We start from the raw sequence: 12748 nt of genomic DNA, 5'->3' as shown, positions 1-12748 counted from the left end.
ACTGCGCCTAGCCCATAGGCGCTGGCGTCAGTCTGCACCACAAACTTACGAGTGAAATCCGGGCTTTGCAAGACTGGGGAGCTAGCAAGGGCAGCTTTTAAAGCTGACAGAGAACTCTCGCAGTCGGCAGTCCAATTAACTATTTGAGGCTGTTTCTTCTTTGTGAGGTCTGTCAAAGGTTTTGCTAGGGAACTATAGTTAGGAACAAACTTTCTATAGTATCCTGCGGTCCCCAAAAAGGACATAACCTGTTTTTTGGTCTTAGGAGTGGGCCAGGCAGAAATTGCATCAACCTTTCCTGGCTCTGGCTTTAGTGTCCCTCCACCCACCTTGTGCCCGAGGTACTGCACTTCGGTCATGCCGATTTGACACTTCCCAGGCTTGATGGTCAGTCCTGCATCCTGGATACGCCTGAGCACCTGTGACAGGTGGGTCAGGTGATCCTCCCAGGTCTGACTGAATACAGCAATGTCATCCAGGTAAGCGACAGCAAACCCTTCAAACTTCTCTAACAGCTTGTTCACCAAGCGCTGGAATGTGGCAGGAGCATTTTTCATACCAAAGGGCATTACCTTGCACTCATAGAGTCCAAAGGGGGTGATGAAAGCGGACCTCTCCTGCGCTTCCACGGACATAGGGATTTGCCAATACCCCCGACTTAAATCCATAATTGTTAGGTACCGGGCACCGGCTAGCTGATCCAAAAGCTCATCTATGCGGGGCATTGGATACGCATCAAACACAGTGATGGTATTCAACTTCCTGTAGTCCACGCAAAATCGGGTTGTCTTGTCCTTTTTGGGGACAAGCACTACAGGTGATGCCCAGGCACTTTGAGACTCTTGGATCACACCCAGCCCTAACATTTCCTCTATTTCCTTCTTCATGTCAGCCCTTACTTCTAGGGAAACTCTATAAGCTGCTTGCCTAACAGGTTGGTGATTCCCCGTGTCTACATGGTGAGTTGCTAGCGGAGTTCTCCCAGGTCTCCCTGTAAAAGTGGCAAGGAAGGGGTTAAGTACCTCCTGCAGCTGGAACTTCTGACCCTCAGACAGCTGTGAATTGACTACGGCATCTTCAATGGATCCTATCTCCTTTGCGGAAGCCACTAAATCCAGCAGTGTTTCACTTTCTCCCTCCTCTGGCAAACTGCAGACTGGCAGAGCGCACATATCCCGGTCATAATGCGCCTTGATCATATTCACATGAAAAACTTTGTGTTTCTTGCGAACATAATCGATCGTGACTACGTAGTCCACATCGTTGAGGCGTTGATGAATTGGATATGGGCCTTCCCATGCCGCCTGGAGTTTGTTTTGGGTCATAGGGACCAGTACCCATACCTTCTGACCCACCGCATACACTCTCTCTCGGGCATTCCTATCATACCACCTCTTCTGACTTGCCTGTGCCTGCACCATGTTCTCATGTACTAGGCCTGTCAGTTCCTGCATCCTCTCTCTGAATTTCAAGACATAATCTATCACAGAGACCTCTGGTGTAACCAATTCTCCCTCCCATGCTTCTTTCATGAGATCTAGGGGTCCCCGTACCCTCCTTCCATACAGGAGCTCAAAGGGTGAGAAACCGGTTGATGCCTGCGGTACCTCTCTGTAAGCAAATAGCAGGTGCGGGAGATAACGCTCCCAGTCTCGCCCTTGGGACGCCACAAGCATTCGTAGCATCTGCTTGAGGGTCCCGTTAAACCTTTCACACAGACCATTAGTCTGAGGATGGTAAGGGCTGGCCACCAGGTGTTGCACCTGTATTTTCTTACAGAGGCACTGCATCAAATTTGACATAAACTGGGTCCCCTGATCTGTGAGCATCTCCCTGGGAAATCCTACACGGGAAAATATGGTCAGAAGGGCGTCTGCTACCTTATCAGCCCTGATGGAGGATAATGCTATGGCTTCTGGGTAACGTGTGGCATAATCCACTACCGTCAGGATAAAGCGCTTTCCAGAACTGCTGGGTATGGCCAAGGGCCCTACCAGATCCACAGCAATCCGTCGAAAAGGCTCATCAATTATGGGCAAAGGAATGAGGGGGGCCCGGTGCACAGGTCCCGACTTCCCCATCCTTTGGCACACAATACAGGAACGGCAGTAATCTGTCACATCATTCCCCAGGCCAGGCCAGTAAAAGTTGTGTTTTAGACGACTCTTAGTCTTACTTATCCCTAGGTGACCAGCTAGTGGTATCTCCTGAGCCACCCGCAGGAGTTGTTCCCTGAACTGACGTGGCACCACTAGTTGCCTGTCTTTTAATACATCCTGCTGGGGGTCAGTGGAAATACTTTGTCTATACAGTCTCCCCTGGTCCCAGGTTATTTTTTCAGTGTCCCCCTCCTCTGGGGTCCGATCAGCCAGCTGTCGCAGCTTCTGCAGACTATCGTCAGTGCGTAGGGCCGTCTGAAACAACTGACATTCTGCGTCTGTACTGGCTGATAGCAACACATTCTGACTAACTTCTGCCGCTGGCTGCGGGCTGTCAGTTGTCCCCACTTCCTCTGCAGCAGACACAGTAGGGGGCCCAGAACCCAGGTTTGTGTTACAGGCACCCTGACTGCGTGTCACAGGAGAAATGGACACAACCTTCTCCCCGTCTTGGTGAACTGGTGTGTGTGTGCATGTGACAGGGATTTCATGCATGTTTATGACGTTTCCCGCTACTAAATCTACACACAAATCATTATCTAACGCTATACAATCCCCACATCCTACATCATTGCTAGTTATACAGTCTATATCCAATGCATTGTTAGATGAGTCTAGGTTATCACTAAGTACAGTAACATTATGTAAGTCTATAACATTGCTGGACACAGGGTCATCACATTCCATAGTATTGACAGTTTCATGATTATCATATACTACCTGCGGTGACACACATGGGGCAGCAAGTACGCTAGAGTCCTCCTCATGGTCTGAAGAAATATATCTGGAGACTAAACGTCCCAGATCGGTTCCTAGTAACACATTAGTGGGGATTTTATCCGTCACTCCCACATCCATCATCCCTCTTCCCGCCCCCCAATCCAGGTAAACTCGTGCCATGGGTAAGGCCGGGATCAGACCACCAACTCCAGAAACAGTTAGAGTTTTTCCTGGGATAATGTCTTCTGAAGAAACAAGCTCTGGGTGGACAAGAGTCATTTCGGCACCAGTGTCCCTCAGTCCCATGGTAACCGTCTTGCCCACAGTGACCGCTTGTAAATTGTCACAAGATGCCCTCTCCCTCCCACCCACAAACAAAACTGCTGGGGACAAAATAGATGGTTTGGGCAAAGGGGTAGTTTTCCTCTTCTCTGGGCAAGCAGTGCTGATATGCCCCACTTGGTTGCATCCAAAACACCTGCGATTATCAACAGCAGGCCTGGGAAGTGGGGCAGGGGCAACACCTCCTGGTGATCTGCGAGTAGGGGCAAAAGTGTTAATAGGGGGCTTTCCCCCTTTCCAGCCTGGAACAGCAGGCTTTCGCGCCTCTGGCGCTCTGTTGGCGGCATATACATCCGCTATCTGGGCAGCTTTATCCAGGGTCTTGGGCTCACGGTCCAAAATAAACTGTCGTACTTCCATAGGACAGGTGTGGAGAAACTGGTCCAGGATCATCAGATCCTCCAAATCTTCAAAGGTGTTGACAGCTAATCCCTGCGTCCACTGCCTGAAGTGGTTCTTTAGTCCATCGGCCAGGTCTGAGTAACTGTCAGTACCCGTGCGCTGCAAAGCCCGAAATCGTTTCCTGTATACCTCTGGGGTAAGGTTAAATCGTTGGATTAAGGCCTTTTTAATAGCCTCATAATCTTGATCGATAGTTGTGGGCAGGGCTGCAAACACCTCCAGAGCTTTGCCTTTCAGCCCTGGAGTCAGATACTTAGCCCAGTCTGCAGGTGGCAGTTGGAATTGTCGGCAGACCTTTTCAAAACCTTTTAGATAAACATCCAGATCACCGTCTTTCTCCATGACAGGGAAACGCTCTAGACGGGGTTTAAGGTTGACTGTGTCCGTGGGCTCACCCTGAGGTGAGGATGAAGCACTTGGCAGCTGCATTTGGGTCAACTTGAGCTGGTACTCCCGCTCTGCCTGGCGTTCTGCATACTCTCGCTCCGCTTGACGTTCTGCAAACTCTCGATCTGCTTGGCGTTGTGCAGCTTCTCGCTCTGCTTGACGTTGTGCAGCTTCTCGCTCTGCTTGACGCTCTTGCATCACCAGTTGCATTCGCATATCTGGATCACAGTTGCCCATCTGCTGGAGGATTAGAGAAAGAGAAGACTCCATACCGTTTTGAGACCTGGTACTGCCATGCCCAGCCAGATCCTGACTAGAGTCTCCTGTCTGTTCCTCTGAGGCTGAAGTTTCCCGCTCTGGTCCCACGGAATGGTGGAGCTGTGTATCATCTGCCACCAATGCTTGGATCAGATCCGCTTTACTTTTGTTCATTCCGTCCAGCCTTCTCTCCTCACAGAGGACTAGCAGTTCATCTTTCCTCTTATTTCTATACACCTCTGCCATCTTATCAGTGGTTTTTAAAAATAAAAGAAAGAAAAGAAAAAACAAGAAGGGGAAGGGAAACTGTTTTGCACGTGTGTATGTTAGCTGACAAATAGTATGCACTGAGTTCTTCCTTGTGGACTGTTGTATTATTTTCAAAGATACTCCAGCCCTTAAGTGTAAAGGTTAATTTCTTAAACAAAACACTTAACGTCTTTAACAGTGTAAATGACAATAACACTATCCCACCGCTGTGCCACCAATCTGTGACGATCGCCGATCTCAGGTCACGTCACAGGGGTGAACTACACTACTGAGTTTATTAATTTACCTCATAAATCCACGCCCACCTACTCTAGATGACAGGATTATGCTAAATTACTCCCGTAGTTTCCAACACCCCAATAATTTATACCACAGTATGCTACCACCACCTATACTTATCTAGGCAATAGGGGCCTAAGTCTCTATGTTCCCTTAACACCAGTTCCTATAACACAGGTTATCTAAATTGAACATAAAATACAGGTAACGTTCCTCACCTTCGGAAGATTAAGTTCTGTAAGACTACAAGGAAGAGACTTATAAATATTTCAAATTTAATACACAATAGGGCAGTGCAATACATAAAATAAATGTCAGATTAAAAGATGAAAAATATATACATACAGTCACAATGCAATCAAACAGTTTATGAAAATAAAAGGGATAAAATAAAACAGAACAAAACCTTACTGATGTACAGCGGCGATATCCTGGCTGTGGGTGCAGCTGAAAATATGGGCAGTCACTCCAACCGAGATATGGATCCCCAACGACTGACACTGACCCTCACTTCTCATGGCATTTTAAACCCAGTTTTTTCCCTCCAGTTCACTGGCTGGTGATGTCACTGAGAGGAGGCTGTTCATATGATAATGAAGGGTACTCCTCCCATTACACAGTTGTATTTCTATAGAGAAACATATAAGTGGTCATGTGTCCTTGCAGGAATCCCCTAGAAATATAATATTACCTGCATTCACCTGTGCAGACATTTACCAACCAGGGCATATCAAACACCACTATAATAGGCCCATGTTTTTAGCCAATAGCCAATCCCAGGTAGTTCCTCTGAGTGTAGGGATCTGAATTTGACATATATATGAGGGCTATTTTCCCTGATCATAACTAGCTATGTGGGTCATTACAAATATAAAATATGACGGGGTTTGCCTTGATGTATCATACTTTCTTTGAACACCATGCCATTCTCCCATGTTTCTCCTGGTCCACAGACAGACACACCACAGGCATCCATTTGCATAGCTTTCAATGTTTGGTCAGGATGTTTGGTCAGCCCTAGTGACAAATCCTTAATCAGCACATCTCGCACCTTGGTGAGGAAAGAGCCAATTAAACATTTGTCAGACAGTGGACATCCTTTGATGGCCAAAGATCTGCATTTCCTATGCAAATCAGATGTATCTTCTGTGTCAGAGGGAGTTATGAAATTACCTCCTAGTAACCTACTTTTGATTCTCTTACCTATAACACCACAACATACCTTAAAGAGGCTCTGTCACCACATTATAAGTTCCCTATATTGTACATGATGTGATCGTTGCTGTAATGTAGATTACAGCAGTGTTTTTTATTTAGAAAAACGATAATTTTTGATGGAGTTATGACCTATATTAGCTTTATGCTAATGAGTTTCTTAATGGCCAACTGGGCGTGTTTTACTTTTTGGCCAAGTGGGCGTTGTGGAGAGGAGTGTATGATGCTGACCAATCAGTGACCAATCAGCTCCACACACTTCTCTCCATTCATTTACACTGCACATAGGTGACAGAGCCTCTTTAAAGTACAAACTCTAGTATTAGTGACTATCAGGGCTTACCTTAGGTTTGCCCTTCGAGATTTCTGTGCTTTTTATATGCACAGACAGTAGTGTACCGTAGTATAAATACTGTATATGACTGTACATTATAGTTAAAACAAATAACAAAAAGTCCCCTAATGGGACTAAAAATAAATTGTTAAAATAATTAAAATTAAAAAATATGATTACAAAGTTACGCAGCAACACAAAAAAACCCCACAATAAATGCAATTTTTGAAAATCGATTTTATTTTAAGTAATTCAACAAAAAAAAGTGTTAAACATACATATTACGTATCCCCACATTCTTATTGACCTGGGCAATAAAGTTATGCGCTTCGTTAATTTTATTGATTAACACTGAAAACATTTTTGGGCAAAATAACTTTTATTACTGCATTCCGGCGTACTAAAAACCAGAAAACAAGGCCTTATAAAAATGATTAGTCTCTCAACAAACATGGCCTCAATTAGCTACATAGCCTTAAAATGAAAACGTTGTGGCTGATGAAATGCGAGAAGGCATTTTAAGAGATTAAAATTTGAAAATACAAAAGTTTGTCGGTCCTATGTGGTGACTAAGTTGTAGTAACTTTCATAGTGACACTGTCATGTGACCGCGTCTACCAATCTGGTCAAACTAGCAGGTCATCAGTTGGGTATCGACTCCCTGGTATATAGTAGTGCCTTGTGTATAAAAACGACTGCAGGTAGCAAGTGGACATAATGCCGATGACATCCAATGATTCCACTTGCTACGTGCTCCATTTTTGGCTGCACTGTTTTTTCCCTTGAGGTTCGTTATATCGAACGCTCTGAGTATATACCTTAACCCTGCAGATAATGCTCTTCGGAAAATTGGTCTCACCAGGCAGATATAGACAATTATGTCAAATTCTTACCATGGTAGACAGGAAGCGGGATGGAAACAAATGTACTTCAGAAAATAGTTGCAAGCAGTGTGGGCTATGCAAATAATGTGGGTAATGGAAGGTGCAGTTTATTACTACCTTGTCTACTCTCTAAAGTGCAAGCTGAACTATGTACAACCACTAATTCACGAGGGCACGCTCTCCATTTACAGCCATAAAACTGTTGTTAAAGATGAGCTGTTACCTCTCCTGACATGTTTAATTTAGTAAATACTTGCATTCCCCATAAAACAATTCTGGAACATATTTTCTTAGAAGTCTGTTAGGTCGTTCCTCTGCTATTCCTTCTAGAAACGTATAAATACATTGACAACTGGGTGTGACCATTCCCCTTTAAAAGGGGTGTGTCACTACAGTCTCAATCTGTCAGCACTGATTGGACAGTGTCAGACTGTGTAGGGACACACGCCCAACTGGTAACACCCAGCTGTCAATTTATTCATACATTTCAAGTAGGAATAACAGAGGAACGAACGGGAAAACGTAGAATTCTAAGAAAAGATGCTCCAGAATTGTTGTTTCATAGGGAACACAAGTATTTACTAAAACAGACATGTCAGGAGATGTGACAGGATTTCTTTAAAGAGGCTCTGTCACCACATTATAAGTGCCCTATCTCCTACATAATGTGATTGGTGCTGTAATGTAGATAACAGCTGTAATGACAGGGTAGGGAGACAGACAGGTGAGCCCTAATCTACCCGCCACTCAGTCCCTGCCTACTTGCAACGACCCGTCCTAAGCGACGGGGTACAACTGGGCGACGGTCCCTACGCTCAGTAAGTGTAAGACAGACAAACAGACAAGGGTACACAGAAGCTAGGGAAAACGGGGCAGCTGCCCACGGAGATACCGTGAGCAACAAGAGTAGTGAACGAGCCGAGTCAAACCAGGAGAGAACGAGGTACAAAACGCTGAGCAGGAGAGTGGTCAGCAAGCCAAGGTCAATAACAAGCAGATGATGAGTAGTACAAGCAGCAGCAGCAACAAGCCAGGAAACAAGCATAGAAGAAGCATAGAAGAATCACAGGCAAAGGAGGAACAGGAAAGGCAGGTATAAATAGACAGTGGGCGGGAGCTAGCTCCCTCTGGCCAGGCTGTGATAGGCTCTCCCACTCCTAAGCCTGCCATCCTGAGTGGTGGAAGATGGAGTCAGTCTCACAGACATAGGAGCAGGTGCAGACTGATTGCCAACGGGCGTCGACACAGAAGCTGTGTCTGGCAAATCCTTTACAACAGCAGTGGATTTTATTTTGAAAAACGATAATTTTTGAGCAAGTTATGAGCAATTTAAGATTTATGCTAATTGGTTTCTTAATGACCAACTGGGCGTGTTTTTACTTTTTACCAAAAAAAAAGTCCTTGGTGTTGCAGTTTCATTGTATGCTTAAATAAAAGCATAATATGGGAGAGTTGGATGTCGTCTATGTCTATGGCCATCTTAAGAGGATTCCCCCCTGTCAATATGCCCTATTAGTCAGAATGCAGAGCAGCTAGGGGATGTATGTATTATATGGTCCGCCATTGACTTGAATGGTTGGTGTGTAATATCCCCCACTTTTACTGCAGGAAAATTTGTGTAGGTGTTGGCTGCCAAACCCTCTGCGATCATCTCACTACAAGGCGCTGCCTAATGAAAGGGGGTGGTCATAATGACAGACCCCTTTAATCCCTTCCTGCAAAATCACATACAGTTACGTGATGGGCGCTAGTGTTTTAGCGAATTCCCACATAACTATACATGATGGTGATGGAGCTGGCTCAATAGCTGAGCCAGCGCCATCACTGCCAGGTGTCGGCTGTATATTACAGCCGACTCCCCACTGTAACGGCCAGAACAGGAGCTAGCCTCCGATCTGGCCGATTAACCCCTTATATGCAGCAATCATCTGCATCTAGATGGTTTCTAGGCTGTCGGAACCCTTGAGACGTAGTCTTGGGGATGCTGATGGTTGCCATGGCAACCGGAGGCCTAACAATTACCTCCAGGTCCGCCAAGTACAGAAGCCTTTTAGGCCCGACCCGGAGGCGAGGCCTAAAGGGCTTGCTATCAGGGCCAAGGAAATAGCGTAGGCTCAGAAGATGAGCCTGCGCCATTAGCTGCGGGTGTCAGCTGTTTGTCACAGCTGATATCCTGCTGTAACGGCCAGGACCGGAGCTAGGCTCAGATCCGGCCGATTAACCCCTTAGATGCGATCGCTGCATCTAGGTGGTTAGATTGCACCCAATGGTTGTTAATGGCAATGATCAGCACCCGCGAGGGTGCAAATTGTCGCTAAGCAACCGGTGGCCTAACAATGGCCTCCTAGTATGGAAGCATATTAGACCCCCCCCCCGGGAGGTGAAGCCTAATAGGCTTGCTGTCAGTGAACTGCTGACAGCTCTAATACACTGCACTATGTAGGTAGTGCAGTGTATTAGAATAGCGATCAGGGCTTCATGCCCTCAAGTTCCATAGTTTGACAAAAAAAAATTACCGCATTTGTTATCCAAACGGTTAACACCGTGAAAAAATAAAAATAAAAATAATTCCAGAATCGCTGTTTTCGGTCACTACCCTTCCCAAAACAGAATAAAAAAAAGTGATCTAAAAGTCGCGTGTACCCCAAAATAGTACCAATAAGAATCACTGCCCATCCCGCAAAAACAAGCCCTTACATAGCTTTTTTTGTCGGAAAAATAAAAAAGTTATGGCTCTCAGAATTTGATGACACAAAAAATTTATTATTTGAAACAAAAGTGATTTTATTGTGCAGACGCTGCAAAACATAAAAAAACTATATTCATATGGTATCGCCGTAATCGTATCGACCCGCAGAATAAAGTAAAATGTTATTTATAGTGCACGGTGAATGCCGGAAAAAAAAAGAATAAAAAACATTGTCACAATTACTGGTTTTTGGTCATCTTGCCCTCCAAAAAATGAAATAAAAAGTGATCAAAAAATCGCATGTACCCCTAAATGGTACCAATAAAAATGCCAGATTGGCTCGCAACAAATAAGCTCTCACACAGCTCTGATGGAGAAAAAAATAACAAAGTTCTGACTCTCAAAATATGGCGACTCAAAATGTGCAGTGTTCCAGAAGCGGATAAGATTGGCCGCCATTTATCACTGCGACACTGGCCCACTGTGCTTGCTGTCAGTGAGTAACTAACAGCTCTAATATACTGCACCACGCATATAGTGCAGTGTATTAGAATTGCCATCAGGTTGTCCTGCCTTCAAGTTACCTAGTGGGACAAAATATAAAAGTTAAAAAAATTTGTGTAAAAATAAAAGTTTTAAAGTAATAAAAGTTAAAATCTCCCCTTTTCCCTTATCAGTCCTTATATTATTAAAAATAATAATAAAATAAACTATACATAATTCGTATCGCCGCATCCGTAACGGCTTGACCGACAAAAGTATTTAATTAATTATCTTGCACGGAGAACGCCGTAATACAATAATAATAAACCGTACCAGAATCACAATTTTTTTGCTCACTTCACCTCCCAAAAAATGGAATAAAAAGTGATCAAAAAGTCGCATGTACCTAAAAATGCTTCTGATTGAAACTACAGTTCGTTATGCAAAAACAAGCCTCGCACGGCTTTCTTGATGGAAAAAATAAAAAGTTATGGCTCTTAGAATAAGGTAACACAAAAAGTTAATCATTTTTTTTTTAAAGGATTTTATTGTGCAAACGCTATAAGACATAAAAAAAACTATAAACATCTGGTATCACCGTAATCGTACCGCCCTGCAGAATAAAGTGAATATGTCATTTATAGCGCACGGTGTAAAAAAGGAATAAAAAACCATAGTAGAATTTCTGCTTTTTAGTCACCACGCCTCTTAAAAATAGAATAAAAACTTAACAAAAGGTCAAATAAAAAGTACAATGAATTCCTCAAGGGCTCTAGTCTCCAAAATGGGGTCACTTTTAAGGGGTTTCCCCTGTATTGGTACCTCAGAAGCTCTGCAAATACGACTCGGCGCCCAAAAACCAATCCAGCAAAATCTACATGCCAAATAGCGCTCCTGTCTTTCTGAGCTCTGCCATTTGTCCAACCAGCAGTTTATGACGACATATGGGATATTGCCGTAATCGGGAGAAATTGGTTTTCAAATGTTGGGGTGCTTTTTCTCCTTTATTCCTTGTAAAAATGAAAAATGTGGAAGTTTTCAATTGCCCAGCCTAATTTCACATAATGCAGCAAAAAACCTGTGGGGTCTAAATGTCCACTATACCCCTCGATAAATTCCTTGAGGGGTGTAGCTTTTCCAATGTGGTCACTTTTGGGGGGTTTCTACCAGTTTGACACCAAAGACCTCTTCAAAGCTGACATGGTGCCTAAAATATATTCTAATAATAAGAAGGCTCTAAAATCCTCTAGGTGCTCCTTTGCTTCTGAGGCCGGTGCTTCAGTCCATTACAACACTAACGCCACACGTGGGATATTTCTAAAAACTGCAGACTCTGGGCAATAAATATTGAGTTGCGTTTCTCTGGTAAAACCTTCTGTTTTACAGGATTTTCTGCATAAAAATTGGAATTTATAAATTTCACCTCTACTTTGCTGTGAATTCCTGTGAAACATCTAAAGGGTTAAAAAAACATTCTAAATGCCATTTTGAATACTTTGAGGGGTCTAGTTTTTAAAATGGTGTGTTTTACGGGGGGGGGGGGGGTTCTAATATAGAGGCCCCTCAAAGCCACTTCTGAACTGGTACCTAAAAAAAATGGCTTTTGACATTTTCTTAAAAATATGAGAAATTGCTGCTTAAGTTCTAAGCCTCGTAACATCGTAGAAAAATAAAAGAATGTTCAAAAAACGATGCAAACATAAAGTAGACATATGGGGAATGTTAACTAGTAAATACTTTGGGTAGTATAACAATCTGCCTCACAAGCAGATGCATTTAAATTCAGAAAACTGCAATTGTTTCAAAATTTTCTTTCAATTTTGCTATTTAAAAAAATTAAACACTGAATGTATCAACCAAATTTCACCACTAACATAGTCCAATGTGGCACGAGAAAACAATCTCAGAATCGCTTGGATTAATAAAAGCGTTCCAAAGTTATTACCACATAAACTGGCACAAACTAGGCTGCATCCTTAAGGGGTTAAGGCCAAAACAGGCTGTGTCCTTAAGGGGTTAATAATGCTCTGCAGTTGCTGCTGCACCTGTACAAACTCTTGTTTGGGGCTCTTCCCATGCTCTATGTAAGGGCATGTTCACATCACCGTTCATTTCCGTTCCGTTCCATTCAGTTCGTCACCATTCCTGCAGGTTTCCGTTTTTTTGACGGAATCAATAGCGCAGTCGACTCCACTATTGATTCCGTTGGAAAACCGGAAACCTGGTGGAATGGTGACGAACGGAAACCATTAGCGATGTTTCCGTCACCATTGAGATCAATGGTGACTGAAACGGAAGCTGTGCTTTCACTTTCCGTTGCGGGGTT

This window comes from Rhinoderma darwinii, chromosome 13 (assembly GCF_050947455.1).
Source record: "Rhinoderma darwinii isolate aRhiDar2 chromosome 13, aRhiDar2.hap1, whole genome shotgun sequence".
Lineage (NCBI taxonomy): Eukaryota > Metazoa > Chordata > Amphibia > Anura > Rhinodermatidae > Rhinoderma > Rhinoderma darwinii.
Note: the sequence above shows the minus strand (reverse complement) of the source record.